Raw genomic sequence first — 16,466 nt, 5'->3', positions numbered from 1 at the left:
GTCACAAAGAGTCGTACAATACTAAATGACTAAGCAACAAAGTAATATACTTCTTAATTGTATTTCAGTTCAACAATTACTTTGATAAAATACATATTTTGTTATGTGCAAATGGCTTTAGATACCTATTAGTTCCATAAATTACCATATAGCATACTTTCAACACAAAAAACAGTGACAATTTGTTGTTGACAAAGGACTGCTGGACATATAAAGGGCCCCATTACTTTCAGTAGCTTAGGGCCTCATCAAACCTAAATCTGGCCCTCAGTGAATTTGCCCAAACCTTTTTTAAAGCCATTCAAAAAACAAATGTACCCTCAAGGAGCATTTATTTATTTATTTATAATCAAGCAGTGTATATTTTTTTTAATGAAATAAATACAATAAATACAACACAATAAATAAATGTGCCTCAAGAAAAAATCACAACCATATTTTTAAACATACAAAAGTTAAAAATATTAAAAGAGATTTAAAAGCATGTAACAATGCATCTTGTTTCCCAGGATGGAGAGGTGTGTGGATAGAAACCTCTTGACTTTTGCATGGCTGGACTGTAGCCTACTGTACAAAGGAAGGTGTCACTTCTGTTGCTCCGCCCACTTTTGCCTCTGGACCCGCCCACCACTGGCATGTGTCTCCTCCCATTCGTTCACCCTGGAAGGGAAGGTTACCCATGAGGCAATGCGGCTCTCACACTGAAAAAGTTTGGAGCACGTTATAATATATATATAAACATTTAAAGTTTGCTTTTGTTTGAACACCTAGTTTCCCACCCCACCTGCCAATCCTGGTCTTTTGAACTTGCTGTCCCAAGAATCAGTGCAGGAAGATTATGAGGCAAATGTCAACCAAACTAGATGAATCTTGGGGTCCCTTCCAACTATACAATTCTATGTTTCTAGGAAGCTAAACGGCCATGGGTTGCCCATCCCTAACCAGGTCAGAATGTGATGTTGTATTTAAGGTTCATGAAACTAGGGGTGAAAGGATCTGCCCTTTTTGGTCCTCTCAGTTTTACATTTATCGAATCTTAAATTCAGCTCTCCGTATTTCTGCTGCAGTTTGCTTTAAAAAAAAAAAACCTTATTAAAATTCTTCAGCATCTTAATGTGAATTTCTCCTAACACTTTTTTGTTTGTAGTTTTAAATAATATGCAGATTTTTCTTGCAGTTTCTCCTAATACATATAATGCATTTTGCATGTTGTTTTCACTAGTGTATGTATTTTATGCATAAAAGGTAAAGGTAAAGGTACCCCTGCCCGTTCGGGCCAGTCTTGCCAGACTCTAGGGTTGTGCTCTCATCTCACTCTATAGGCCGGGAGCCAGCGCTGTCCGCAGACACTTCCGGGTCACGTGGCCAGCGTGACAAGCTGCATCTGGCAAGCCAGCGCAGCACACGGAACGCCGGTTACCTTCCCGCTGGTAAGCGCTCCCTATTTATCTACTTGCACCCAGGGGTGCTTTCAAACTCCTAGGTTGGCAGGCGCTGGGACCGAACGACGGGAGCGCACCCCGCCGTGGGGATTCGAACTGCCGACCATGCGATCGGCAAGTCCTAGGCGCTGAGGCTTTAACCCACAGCGCCACCCGCGTCCCTCATTTTATGCATATTTTCACCCATATATGAACTTTCTTTAACATTGTTTGGTTCAAGAATTGCATCACAAAATTCATAAAAGTGTGCAATTTCGAAGGATGGCCATGTTTTAAATCTCATATTGTTTCAGAAATATGAATAGGTGAACTCAGTTTTATGTAATGTGAGGCCCTGCTCTATGCCCCCTGTCCCTGAGAGGTTTGGACAGTGACAACAGCACGAGAATTTTCTATTGTGGTTCCCCATATATGGAATGCTTTCCCCAAAGAGGCTAGCCATTAAGTAATCTATGGCCTGTTAAAAATGGGGGGGGGGGTCTGTTATTATTTTTTATTATTATGTTATTACTATTCTTTATTTTATGTTTTTATTATTATGTTCCATAAAGTACATTTTTAATGTTGTACACCTCCCTGAGATCTTTTGATAAAGGGCAAAACAAACAAGAAACAAACTGAACTTCTCTCCCACCCTTGTATGAGATACAAAATGGAAACTCTGTCTAGGTATCCTCACCATCCAAAACAATGACTTTTTGTGTATCAAGTTGCTAAGCCCATGATATGCATGCATTTGAGTGTTACACCAGAAGTGATCTCATTTCAGTCCAGACAATTGAATTAAATCCATATAATCTGCTCCTCAGTATTTACGCTTCAGGAAGCAAAAACATTCCTGAACTGGCTCTGTGCTAAATTATTTCCTGCCTGGTTTGAGCCATATTTTCTGTGATTCATGGAACAATTACCGCAAAATGAAAAAAAATTCAGGTTTGGGACTGATAAGCAAAAGAACCGTATGCTTATTGGTCCAAAAACAAAAGAAAATGAAAACTGAAACAAAAGGAAAATGAGTTCTTGTAATGTGAGTCGGCTAACTTTGAAGTGAATCCTACAACGTTGAATGGGGCTTACCCCAAATTAAGTATGGATAGGGAAACCACCTTTGGCTAATTATGCTAGTCTCCTGGACCGAGATAATTTAGATAATTACTTTAGGTTACAATCCTACACCAATTTACTTGGGAGTAAACCTCATTGAACTCAATCAGACTTTATTTATGGGCTACACAGTGAGTGAATTAATCAGCCCAATGACTGGAAGTATTATGATGTGTTTTAAGTGTTATCTCAATTAACTGGTCAGCAGATTTTTAAAAAACACATGTGCTTTAAAAAATGGCACCATCTTAAGAGGTATTCTCCCCCCCCCCCCACAGAAAGAGGCAACTGGGCTCTTGCCACATTCCAGGGCCAAGGGGGATGAGTGAATGAGCAGTAAAATGGCAAATGCAATTCAACGAAAAGAAGTGTAAAGTTGGGGCAAAAATCCATTAATTTCACATATGCACTCATGGGGTTTGAACTGGCAGCGTCTGATCAAACAGGAGTGGGCAACTGGATCTGGCCAGGTTTGGCACCCACCTGTCAGCCATCTGATATCACAATGACACCAGGTGACTTTTTATATCACTGAGGATAACTTACCCAAAATTCAGTACATTGCAGAAAATTGCTACTCTGGCTAGAGCTGGAGGAGGAGGAGGAGGAGGAGTTTGGATTTGATATCCCACTTTATCACTACCCGGAGGAGTCTCAAAGCGGCTAACATTCTCCTTTTCCTTCCTCCCCCACAATAAACACTCTGTGAGGTGAGTGAGGCTGAGAGAATTCAGAGAAGTGTGACTAGTCCAAGGTCACCCAGCAGCTGCATGCGGGGGAGCGGGGACGCCAACCCGGTTCCCCAGATTATGAGACTACCGCTCCTAACCACTACACCACACTGGCTCTGATGGAAGTTTCAGACTAAAACATCTGGAGGACACCGGTGTAAGCTATCCTAAGCTATCCTAAGAGTTTAGACAGCACTAAGCAAGCAGTTGAATGGGAAGTTCAGTGTCCACAAATAGAACTAGCTGTACTCTCGATTGCCTTTCCAAGTGCTGGATGAAGAGTCATCTGCACTGAAGAGTCTGTGGCCTTTATGCAAAACATGGCTGTAGCCATTACATCAGGCTGTATCATGGGAAGGAAGGCCCAGAGCCTCTCCATCAACACAGCTGAGAGGCCAGCAACTTTTGCCTGCATTGGAGGACACTGGACTAAATGACCCTTTGGGATCCCTCCCAACTCCGGAAGTCTGATTCTCTTTGATTTCCCCCCATCCCAGCGGACTATGATAACAACTTGTAGCTAAGAGCTTGAACCTAATTTTGCTTATTTCCTCTTCCTTCCCACTCCATTTTCCTTTTGAGTCCTTTTATTTTTAGATTGCAAACCTGAGGGCACGGACTGTCTGTTTTAGTTATTTGTAAGCTGCCCTGGGAACCTTTCTTTTTTTGGCTAAAGAGTGGGATTAAAAAATTCTGCACAGAAATAAAGTAAAAATAGAATTTCCTCTGCGTGGGAGACGCAGCAATTTGCTTAGCGCTCAATACACATGATTTTCGCATATTTCACGGGGGAGGTGTGGCTGTGAGTACTTGAGTGCTGTTCACCCTCAATTGTGAAGCTGGAGTCATGCTTTTGAGATGTGAGCTCCTCTTCTCTGGTGAGGTTCTCCCATTGTTTACCTGAAAGGGGCAACTTCTCCCTGCAGCCCCACCTGTTGCAGTGGAATTGAGGTGGGTGTTTGTGCCAGAAGTCCTGAAGCAGGTTACCTGTGCGTACTCTGAGAACAAAAGAGATACCCATTTGCCTTTCCTGTTTCTGCTGCTAGCCTTGGCTGTTGGACGATTGTGCAAAGTGTTCCCTTTGGACAAAGTGCGTTTTTATCAAGTTCTCCTTCAGCAAAGTCCACATGTGTGTCCAGGTTTACAAATACGGGGACAAAGTGATGTTGCCCCATGTTGTGTGTGTTGTTGTATGAGCTTTGTTCTTGGCTGGAGCTTATATGCCCCTGTTGGGGTGCCATGATTGGCTCTCTAGTCAGAATCCTATCTTCTGATCTGGCTGTGGGACAGAGGAAGTGAAGGGCAGTCAACTGGGGTTTCCCATCCACTACAATGGGACTGTTTTTACTTAGTCATAAGATCATGAGGGGCCATTGGTCTGGTCCAGCTGGCTCTTTAGTCCAGCATCCTGTTCTCACAGTGGCCAACTAGATTCCTGTGGAGAAACCTACAAGTACCACCCAGGAACAACAACAATAATAATTTATTATTTATTTAATAACAACAAATTATTTATTATTTATATAGCATTCGCCCTTCCTGTGATTTCTGGCAACTGGGATTCAGAAACATTACTGACTCCAGCTGTGGAGGCACAGCATAGTCATCATGGCTGGTAGCCATTGATAGCCTTTTCGTCCATGAATTTGTCCAATCCTCTGTTAAAGCCATCCAGGTTGGTGGCCATCACTGCCTCCTGTGGGAGAGAGTTCCACAGTTTAACTATGTGCTGCATGAAGTCTCTTTTTTTCCTGGCACTGGGGACAGGACTGACCTCCAATCTTCTACAGGAATCCACACCGTAACATTTCCAGTCCTCTTCATCCTCCTCTATACTCCCAACTCCACCCAGTTTTGCCCCTTGCACTGGTGCTGATCTACTATCATAGGAGTTATGCTGGCACAACAGTATCAATACAATACTGTAAATCCACTATGTAATATTTTGTTCCTCTGGCACAATGATATTTGAGATCCTATCCCTGTCCAGTTGGCATAATACAGGGATATCCGATAACCAGTAAATCACTAACAAAACCATAGACAAGGAATTAGGGCTGCCATATTTTTGAAGAGGACAAAAGAAGGCACATTTGCCAACTTCTACTTTTAACTATGGATCACTATAATGAATCTACCCATGAAAAAGAGGATGTGTCCTGCAAAAAGAGGACATATGACAAACGTACACAGAATTCTGTTGTTTCTTTGGGAGATTCTTTGCTTGCTGGTATCAAGGATAAGGAACAGTCTTTCCCATCCCCACCCCCTCAAATAAGGTTTGGATTTTCCTTTGGAAAATTCCCCAGTTAAGTTTTGCCTCCTGGCAGAGTTTCAGCATGTGGTCTCCATTTTAGCTTACGGTCTCCAGACCTTTCACTGTCATAAGTTTGCACTGCACTGGAATATATATATATATATATATACACACACACACACACACACACCCCTCCCCATCTCCATCCCATTCCGTCCCCCGTCCCCCTGGGTTTATTTGTGCTAGGCAAACTCTGGTTCTGTAGCAGGTTGCAGATCCCTATCTGCCCCTCACCCAACTTGAAGCTCTCCCAAAAGTCCTATTCTTAACTACTAACAACACACTGAGCAGAAAAAAGTGACAAGCAGTTTAAAGTAGGATTTTCTGGGGGAGGAGGTGTTCCCCTCCCCACGATGCAGTCACTGCCAGCACCTTCATCAGTTCCTGTTGCAGCACCTTCCTCCAACATAACACCAAGGCAGCTTTTTAGCTGCAAGCAACATGAATTAATCTCTGCAAACAATACTGAAACATCAGCAGAATGAACCAGGGACTAGTAGAGAAAATGTATTACTAATACATCCTGCAGCTCTTTTAGGCATCAGAGTGTTATGCAATCTCTCTCTCATTTACCTACACAGCAGCCATGCTATAAATTGAGACATTAATACTGCAATCTTGTGCACATTTTCTTGGCAGAAAATCCCCCTGGACTTTGGAGAGGACTTACTTCTTAGTAAGCATAGGCAGGATTGGCCTGTACAGTAACAAGCTGGGATTACAGGTAAGACCTCTCCCTTACAGCAGGTGCTTCTAATCTCAGCTCCTTACATACAGTGAAGATACCAGGTAGCCTGACATCTGGCTGGTTGATAGGGGATCAAATACTTATTTCACTCATTATAATGCACATCAATCTCCGACTTTTGTCTTCGGAGTTTCTGGGGTTTTTCCTGTTGTCTCTCACAGCTACAATAAACCTACCATTAAAATAATGGACAGGTCATTTCCTCGTCAGAGGGCAAACGGGCAAATTTAGCAGCGGACCAAATACTTTCCCCCCTCATTGTAAGCCTGTCTTCTCTAACAAAGAGACTGGGGTTTTCCTTACAACCAAGGAACTGTAACTTTTCTGATTTATACATGCCTTGTCCTTAGCAGAATGCATGGTCTGAAGACAAATATCACATAGGGCTTAGAAATGGGGGAAGATCAAGGGACCGGGAGACCACTAGGGACCTGGATAACTTACACAGGGACCCTGTGTGATGTGGAAGACAGTTCCAAATGCTGGTTCAAAATAAGAAGGCCTAACCTACCTCATGGGGTTGTTGTGAGGATAAAAAAGGAGACCCAAGTACACCACCTTGAGCTCCTCGGAAGAAAGGTAGAGTATCAATGTAATAATGATGGCATCCCCACCTTGTAGTGCAATAGGAGACCACAGTGGATGCTTAAGCTTCCTCTCTGGGCATGAATCATGTCCATTGTGCATCCAACCTTCCTGGGTTTCTCAAACCAGCGAGAGAATGTGCACTTTGGAGGTACTTCTGCACAGTCATCTCCTTTGCCAGATGATGGGGCATCCGTTCTTACAAGAAATCACAAACAGTATTTTGCATGTTAGCTAAACCATTTATTTTTCATTCTGGCAGCTCAATTATGTGGAAATAAGCTCTAATTAAGCTAATTGAGCTTTACTTCCAAATAAATTAGTTTCAAATTGGGAGGTGCCAGTGGGTTTTTTTTGCCAAGCTTGTTATGTATTGTAGCACAATCCTATTTGTTACTTGTAAGTAAGTCCCATTGAGTTCAATGGAGCTTACTTCCAAGTAAGTACACATAGAATGAAACCGTGTAGGGTGACTTGCCGGTAAGTCTAATTAAGTTTAACGGAATTACCAAGTCTGGTTTGGTGCAGCCATGAAGTACAACCAAACGCATGTCTGCTGGAAAGTAAGCCCCACCGAGTTCACTGAGACTTACTCCCAGGTAAACACATGTAAAACTGCAGCCCTTTTCAGGGATTGTTACTCAGGGATTGATCTGCCCACTTTCATGTCTTTGTATGGCATGTAAACATGTGCATATTAAATATCAGGTGGCTCACAGGTTACACATTAAAACTCATTCATTCAAATACAATTAGGCAGGTTACAAACATTTTTATTCCAAGCTAAGTTCAATTGGGTTGATTCCATGGTATGCAAGCACATGGCTGCAGTAGCACTGCAATCTTAACCATATTTATTGGAAATCACAACCCATTGTTCAGTGGGGCTTCAGAGTACACATATTTAGAATCGGGCTGTAAGGGCATATCCTCACTACCAACTTAAAGTGGTTCAACAGTTTTGTCAGCTTCCCAGAGGACCCTGAGAATTGTTGATTTGAGGCTTTGGGTGTCCGACAGAATTCTGAGTATCTCATAAAAATAAAATTCCCACATTAGGCTAAGACAAATGAAGGCTGACAGGATAAATATTTCAGATATTCTGAACTTACTGATGAAGGTCTCATTCATTTCCAGGTTTATCATTTTTTCCTTTGAGTCTGTGCTCCTCCAGATGGCGTTGGACTCCAACTTCCATCAGCCCTGGTCAGAATGGATAGGGGTGACAGCCCCAGCAACGTCTGATTTGTAGACTGACCTTCTAAATTGAAGGCCGTTAGCTGGGGCAAGACAGCTGCTGTTTTATTAATAAAGCAAGAAAGGACGTTAGATAAGTATGCAAAACTCTGTAATAAGATTGCTAACATAAAAGGCAGGCCTTTTTATTATTGTTGTTTTAAAGTGAGGGGCAACTGCATAACAGGGAGATGAGAAGGCTACAGCTATCTCCCCTCACATGCAGAAGATCATGCAGAAGATCAACATATTTCCCTTCAAGAGAGAACCTAGAGAAGGTGATCTCTTTACTCGCCCTCCCACTAAGCTGCCACAGCTGGAAATGCATCCTGCGAAAGGAAGAGCATCCACCATAGCTAATAAGGCAGCAGGAACTGTAGTCTGTGTCAGTATGAGAAAAAGAAGGAATGCTGTTGTTGGTGTGTTTGTCAGGAAGCAGGGAGGGAGCGAGCAGCAGGGCTGCCAAGTGTCTGCTAGAGGGAGCCACAGGCAACCAGAGCCTGATCTCTCCACCAGCATAGTACAATTTCGCCATAGCACGCCTGTATAGTTTCCCATCTGAAGCTCTCAACCAACGCTAGAACACACACATACAGAGCTGATTATAAATACTGTAGTTCTGGCCTTGCTTACACTTCCATTTGAGACTTTATTTGTATTGCTCTCATTAGCTCTTCATTGTCTTATAAAAGGGAATTAGGCGATTTCGTGGAGGAAGATAGATCAGTTCCAGACCCTCCAAGTGTTCTTATTTTCCAGGGACAGTCCCGGATTTACAGAAGCCGTCCCAGTTTCTGATTTGATCCTGGGATGTCCCACTTTTCCTTAGGATGTATCTATTTTGGCTGGGTCGGGCTGATATTGGATTGGGGGGGGCAACTCCCATCTCTTGCAGGGGCGCAATTAGTGCCAGCACCGTCCGTTAAGAGTTTGCGTGTAATTTTCAACACCTCCCTTTCCATGGAGACGCAGATTGCAGCTATAACAAAGGCGGCATTTTTTCATCTCTGCCAAGCTAAGCAGTTGGCTCCTTACCTCTCTCGCCCTGACCTAGCCACTGTGATCCACGCGACGGTCACCTCCAGGCTGAATTATCGTAACTCACTCTACGTGGGGCTGTCCTTGAGACTGACCCAGAAACTCCAGTGGGTACAAAATGCCATGGCGAGACTCCTTATGGGGTCCTCGCTGCAGGATCACATTCACCCAGTGCTATACCACTGGATGGAGTACAGGATCAGGTTTAAGGTGCTGGTTTTAACCTTTAAAGCCCTATACAGCCTAGGACCCTCGTACCTACGGGACCGTCTCTCCTGGTATGTCCCATGGAGGACCTTACGGTCTTCAAACAAAAACATATTGGAGGTCCCAGGCCACAGGGAGGTTAGGCTGGCTCAACCAGAGCCAGGGCTTTTTTGGCTGTGGCTCCGATCTGGTGGAACGCTCTGTCACAAGAGACTAGGGCCCTGCAGGACTGCAGGACATCTTTCCGCAGGGCCTGCAAGACAGAGCTGTTCCACCAGGCCTTTGGCCAAGGCACAGCCTCACCCCCCTCCTTTGGTAATCCTCACAAAACTCTAGCCCAATGGTTGCCATTAATTTGATTTGAACTGATTTTATAATGAATTGATTTTAGAATGCTGTATTATTTTACTGTTTTTAGGAGGGCGGGATATCAATAAATAAATAAATAATAATTTTCAGCGGAGAAATTTTGGAGGGTATGGAGTTATGCGACCCCGGAGATAGGTAACTATACAACCTTTAGAAGACATCAGAAGGAAGTACAGTGGTATCTCGGGTTAAGTACTTAATTCATTCCGGAGGTCTGTTCTTAAGAGGAAACTGTTCTTAACCTGAAGCACCACTTTAGCAAATGGGGCCTCCTGCTGCCGCCGCTGCACAATTTCTGTTCTCATCCTAAAGCAAAGTCCTTAACCCAAGGTACTATTTCTGGGTTAGCGGAGTCTGTAACCTGAAACGTATGTAACCTGAAGCATACGTAACCCGAGGTACCACTGTATAGGCAAGTTCTTTTTAATGTTTAATTCTTTATTTATGTTTTTATATATGTTGGAAGCTGCCCAGAGTAGCTGGGGCAACCCAGTCAGATGAGTGGGGTATAAACAATAAAAAAATAATAATAACATGGGGGTTGGACTAGATGACCCTCAAGGTCCCTTCCAACTCAACAATTCTATGATTCTAAGCACAAGGGAAGCCCCACAGAGTTTCGTTTTTGTTTGTTACCATGTTGTGTATTTTTGTGTTTTTATATTGCAAACTACCCTGTGATTCTCAGGTGAAGGGCAGTGTAAAAATTTTATAAACAAATAAAAATAATGCAAGTAGCCAATGATGGATTACTGTGGCCAGAATGTATATACATATATAAGCACCCCCACCCAGTCTCATTTCTCCCACAGGAGATGTCTATGTTCCCTAAAATGATATTAATAAAAATATTTTTTCTTATACTGTATTTGTATTATTAATGCATTATTTCTGAGTAGTAGCCGCACCAGCAGGATTTCCTGAGCCTCTCCTGCCCCCTCTCTTGCCAAGTCCTTTGCCCCGCCCACTCCCCCCACGCAAAAAAAATGGGGCGGGCAAAAGTCTTCCCCCTTTTCAACTCACCCCCGCTGCCAACCACCCACTGACTCCACCGCTCACCCTGCCTTCTGACCAATCAGCGAGCGGGTGACAAATATGCAAATACAACCTCCCTCCTCTCTTACCTTATACCACCCGTAACCAACCACCACCTCCCAACCGCCAACAGACATACACGCGAGCCCTCCTCCCCCGAAAAAAGAAGAAGAAGAATAAAGTGTCCCCTCCCAGGGTTGGCTGGGGTCGCGGAGCAGGCGGTTGGCGGCGCGCGCGCGGCTTCCCTCTCCCTCTCTGCCCCTGTCACTTCCCCTAGTGAGAGGGAAGGCGCGCGCGAACTAGAGAGAGAGAGTCCGGGAGGAGAGAGGAGAGAGGAGAGAGGAGAGGGAGGGAGGGGGAGCGGGAGGCGAGGGCGGCTCCGCCAATAGGCTATTGGCGGGCGACGACGAGAAAGGGAAAGGGGAGGGGACGGGGGAGACTCGGGGTGAGCAGGGAGAGGGCGGGGGCAGGGAGCGAATCACGCCGCGTCGCGCCCCGCCCCCCTTTCCCCTCAGCCACCGCCGCCGCCGCGCCACCTCCTTGCCTCAGGCAGGGCCTTTGCCAGCCTGCCAGCCACCCGCCCTCCTCCTCAGGCTCAGCCACCGCCACCGGGTAAGCGCTTCCTTCTCTTGCCCTCCCTCAGGCAAGGAGGCGCTGAGGGAAGGAGAAAGCCCGAGTGGGCGGGAAAAATTAGGCGGGGTGGGTGGTGGGGTGGGGGGGAGAGAAATGGGGGGATTCCCTGAGGAAGAGGGGAGTGGCCGCCTTCTCGCCCACTGCTGCCGCCGCCACCGCCTTCTCCCTTGTGCCACCCTTAACCACATGGAGGAGGAGGACCGCGAGTCCTCTCAGGCGGTGGCCGCCGCCGGGGTCGAGCTGTCAAGCCGAGGCGGGCGTGGGGCTTCGCCTCAGACGCCACCTCTTCCACACACGCGCGCGCGCAAAAGGGAGAGAGAGGGCGAGGGAGGCTGCCCTGGCGGGCTTGGTGAGTACGTGAGAAGCCGAGGGCCTGCCGTGCCTTGCCCTTCCGACACGCACACCCTCACCCTCATCCATCTCCAGGGACCGACGCGGCCAGCCTGAGCCCTCTTGCTGCTCCCACTCTGCGTTCACACGAGGAGGAGGAAAGGCGCAGCTTGGGCCTTGCTGCTGCTGCTGCTGCCGCCGCCTCTCTGTCACACCTTCTCTAGCTGTCTTTCCCTCGCTCTCTCTTCCACCTCTTTCTTTCCCCGCGTCCTTTCTTTGCTCTTCCCTCCTACCAACCCCCTTCTGCCTTCAGTGCTTTCTTCCTTCACCAGTTTTTAGCCCAAGACTGTTTAGGGAAGGAAGTCCTTTTACTTGTTGGAAGGGGGGGGGGAATTAATGAGCAATGATTGCAACCCTCTTATGCCACACAGACACTCCATGCTCTCCATTCTTCTTTGAGTTATCCCTGGCTTACCTCCATATATCTATAGTCAGGTGTATTTTGCCTACAGCATACCTATATAGTGCTATATGGTGCTATTATAGCAGTATACCAGTTGCTGGGGATTAGGAGCTGGAAAATGTTATTGCCCTTATGTGCTGCTTGTGGGCTTCCTGTGGCCACCATGAGAACAGAGTGCTGGACTAGATGCAAGGCTAAATAAGGCCTCCGGTCTGTTCCATCAGTGCACTTCTTACCAGTGTATAGGGTAGTGATGACAAAACAAAAATATCCAGTTGCACCTTAGAGACCAACTGGAAGGATTTTTTAAATTTTGTTTCGACTACAGCTACCTACCTGTAACTAGGGTAGTAATGAGCACAGATCACCACCCACCCAATATGTGTGTGTGTGTGTGTACACACAGGGGGTGTAAATGATGGGCATGTGCTTCACATCAAATTTGGTGAGGTGCTTTTTTTCCTGAAGTGGGTGTCACAGAACGTCCAAGTTAAAAGGTAGAATGCCACTAAATCACAGCTGCTGGGAGGGAGGGAGGGCTGTTACTTTAATGCCCTGCTTGTGGACCTCTTGGAGGAATCTGTTTAGCCACTGGGAAACAAGTGCTGATCTGGATGGGCTACTTTAATGTCTCTGCAAGGATATGTTTTGCATGGTGAGGAGGTCATTAGGGTGGTTTGAAGTAGCTTTTTAATTACCACCCCACTTTCCAACAGGTTTGAGAGCAAGGTATACTTCTCTGTTGGCCTTGGATGTGGTTGGCTGCCTGCTACATTGGTTGGCAAATATTGTCCACTGGTCATATCTCCAGATCAGAAAGTCATATATGCATTTTACATACTCTCACATGGTCTTTGGTGCCGCCTTCTACTACTGGTAAATTGGCAACTCTTCTCCATAAAATGTATTTACTATCTTCTGCTTGTCAGGAACTGGTTGTCACCTGGTACTCCAGTCTCTAACACAAGACCCACTTCCAAGAACCCATGCAGTCAAGAGGAGGGGCTGACTGATAAAGGGGCAGAGCTCATGCTTAAGGGTTGAAGCCATGCACCCCAGAAGGAAATGGAATGTTAAGGAAAATGCTGTGTTTAAGGTGTGCTTTTTCTTGTGCTTTTGAATCCTCTGCCACCAAGCAGCTTCACTTTACACATGGTGCTCCATGACCTGTTCACCTACCTTCTTCCTTGCCAACCCAGCACTTTGATGTACAAAGGAGGAGACAAGCACCTGGAGAGCCTCTGCCCAGTCCTGGTGGGATATGCAGCTATTGCTACCCCCATTCTCCTGTCTCTCATGACTTGGAGCCAAGCATAGGGATATGGGGATACAGCCTCAGAACAAATGGGAAGAGCCCTCTGGGCATGTACATTGTGCCACACTCAGGCTTGCACTGTGTAAAGGGACAGTAGAGCTGCAGAGGAAGACACAGCTACCAAATATACCCATGGAGTTACATTTTAGCTTAAAAGTGGTCACTCTCTCTTTTCCTTCTGAGTGTGTGCTGTTCCACCCACTGTATTCTCCCTGCAGACAAATAATTGAAGGAGGAACAGCTTTTCAGTAGTGCATGCTCCAAGCAGGAGGAGGCTGCTTCTCTTCACAAAACAAAACAGCAGTGGCATCTCTGCCAGGACCATCCTGAGATTGGACCTCCAGCCCTGAGCCACCTGTTGAGGGCCAGTGTGCTATTGTAATAGAAAGGTGGTCAAAAGGTGGAAAAGTTACTTACAGCTTGCTGGAAAGTTGGGATAAATGCATGTTGATTTCAGTTGGGGGGGGCAGAAGTGTAGAAATTTAGTATTGGATCACAATGTAGCAAGTAGGGTTGAGACCAGTGTGGTTGGGAATGTTAACAAAAAGTTAGAAGAAACTTCTCAGAATGAAAGTAGCAGCCCCAGTGCTCATTTTTATTTTGAGAATTATACTGGAATTGCTTTAGCACTAGATGGTAGAAGTAGTGCAAGTAAATGAATGCATAATAACTTTTGGCTAAAATCGTGTAAAAACATGTTAATTTATATATTCTTTAACAGTGCTTTACCATATTTTTATTGAATATGACCATAGTCTGATAAGATTGGATCATTATTTTTACATATGGGGAAAGCTGGTGTAACCTGGCATTTCTGAACTGAAATTTGAATTCAGGCCTAGGTGCAGCACACTGCTCCATGAATCATCTAATCAGATAAAAGGTTGAGGGAGTATGTGGGAGTAAAGAGTAATAACATATTGTAAACTGTTTGGATGGCACTGTCTTCTGCTAATGAGGAAGCAGGGATAATGAAGTTGCTTATGCCATTTGATAAAGGTCTGTTATGTAGACCAAATAAAAGGATGAGGTATATACTCTTCATCATATAGACATTTCTGTTGATGGAGGTTATTTAATTGGAGTAATGTAGGGATTCCAGACTGTAATCCTCATGTGCTAGATACTGACAAAATTTAAAGGGCTTGGAATGTGAGTGGTTTTCCATCAGTAGCATTAGTGTAGTGAAAGTAAAAGTAGTTGGCTAGTATCTATTGGCCAATATTTGAAAAGTCTGAAAGTTGATTGTCCTTGAGAAAGGTTGGTGAATATTGAATAAATTTTCTAGAGGTTCAAAATCCAGGGCAGTCATGTTTATCTTTCCCAAGAACCTTCTTGTATTGCTGCTTTGTAGCTCCACCTGTTGCCTCGTGTCTTTTTCTTAATTATCTTAGGTTATAGGGTTTACGGACAGTTAAACATTGATATTTCTGACACTATGTCTTGTGTGTTTTCTTTAAGCGGTAGATTAAACTTTTGCATGTGGTTACAATACCACAAATAATATCTCAATCAGATGCATCCATAGGAACATCTTATCCAGAAGAGGGACTGGAATTTTCCTTCTGGTCAGCATGTAGCTGCTTCCAATAATAACCACATTGATACTGATATTCTTTCTCATTTTAAATATGTGGAAAGTACAGAAATGATCATTCTCATGAAATTAATAGGGAATGAAAACACACATTGACAAAAACTCTGTTTAGAAACTTAGTTTGTGACTATTGGCCTGCCATTTGTATTGATATCTCATAAATGAAAGAACTATCAGTAGTGTATATTGCACGTTGTTACATTAATGCTTGGTGCAGAAAGGAAAACTAGACAGATTCACACATTTTTGAAATATATATTGTGTTCAGTAGCTTTTTTGTACAAAATAGTGTAATAGACTCTTTTATTGCTATTAATCAACATAGAAGTGAGACCTTGCAACTAAAGGGCCTCTCTGTGCTATAAGAGGAGTTCTTCTGTTCAGTGTGCCATTGAACCTCAAATAGGAACCTTGTAGTTCAGGTCTCTCAAGGGTGGATGATTTTCTTTCAGTCAAACCTCAGCATTTCATTGCTATATAGGTGGTAGGGTTTTGTAGAGTGGAAAAGGGAATACATGTCATTTCCCTATTTCCTGCCCTCTCCAAGATACCTGCAATAAGCTGTCAGGGGCTTGAGCAGGCTAGTTTCTTCTCCTGCCCTTCAGTCCCCCTTGCCCCACCCCCCGCCTAGCCCATAGTCAACTGAAACCCTAATACTTAAGTGTCTCTATCTGCCATAGACTTTACTGAAACTCACATATTTTGCTTGGCCTCTGCTTTCAGTTCAGACTCTCTTCTCCCCCTGGACAGAAATAAGAGCTGCCTATAGAAAGCAGTGGTGAAATCCAGGATTTTTGGGCAGCATTATGTGTCTGCTTTCTCCAAACAAATAAAATGTGGTAGCCAAGACAGGAATTCCTATGTTTGCCATATAGTGTGAACCTGGAAGTTCCATCTGCAGACAAGGAACTGACTTACTCTAGTATTTCTAATACAGTGGTACCTCAGGTTCAGGTTACAGACTCCACTAACCCAGAAATATTACTTCGGGTTAAGAACTTTGCTTCAGGATGAGAACAGAAATCGTGCAGCAGCAGCTCAGCAGCAGCTGGAGGCCCCATTAGCTAAAGTGGTGCTTCAGGTTAAGAACAGTTTCAGTTTAAGAACGGACCTCCAGAACGAATTAACTCTTAACCCAAGGTACCACTGTATATATAGGCCAAGCTATCATCAACATACTGTACCTGTAAGCTCATGGGTTCTTGTTGGTCTGGTTTGGGTAGTTGTTGTTGATTTAAAACATTATTTTAATTTATATTTGCAAATTTGCAACGGGAGCTCACCCTGTTGTGGGGATTCAAACCGCCGACCTTCTG

General features: G+C 44.5%; 1 protein-coding gene and 1 long non-coding RNA gene across 15 annotated transcripts in view; one reads left to right on the top strand and one right to left on the bottom strand.

Annotated features, from left to right (window-relative positions):
- Positions 1-373: 373 nt before the first annotated feature.
- Positions 374-10,823, bottom strand: LOC310682790. The gene is made up of 3 exons (XR_014514159.1): positions 10,686-10,823; positions 8,040-8,224; positions 374-660 (listed from the first exon to the last, which is right to left on the bottom strand). It is a non-coding gene; the product is annotated as an uncharacterized lncRNA (long non-coding RNA).
- A 115-nt stretch (positions 10,824-10,938) lies between these two features.
- The window catches only part of CHD9 (chromodomain helicase DNA binding protein 9), a 73,552-nt gene continuing 68,024 nt past the window's right edge, over positions 10,939-16,466 (top strand). For 12 of the 14 annotated variants that reach the window (XM_083451778.1, XM_083451779.1, XM_083451795.1 and 9 more), the window contains exon 1: positions 10,939-11,424. The gene's annotated coding sequence lies outside the window, so the exon portion shown is untranslated. Of the gene's footprint in view, positions 11,425-13,167; positions 13,335-16,466 lie in introns of all 14 variants that reach the window. The other 2 variants (XM_083451787.1, XM_083451784.1) reach the window with 2 other exon arrangements.

Source organism: Podarcis tiliguerta, assembly GCF_965153285.1.
Source record: "Podarcis tiliguerta genome assembly, chromosome: 8".
In the NCBI taxonomy this organism is placed as follows: Eukaryota; Metazoa; Chordata; class Lepidosauria; order Squamata; family Lacertidae; genus Podarcis; species Podarcis tiliguerta.
This window is presented reverse-complemented; position numbering and strand designations above follow the sequence as displayed.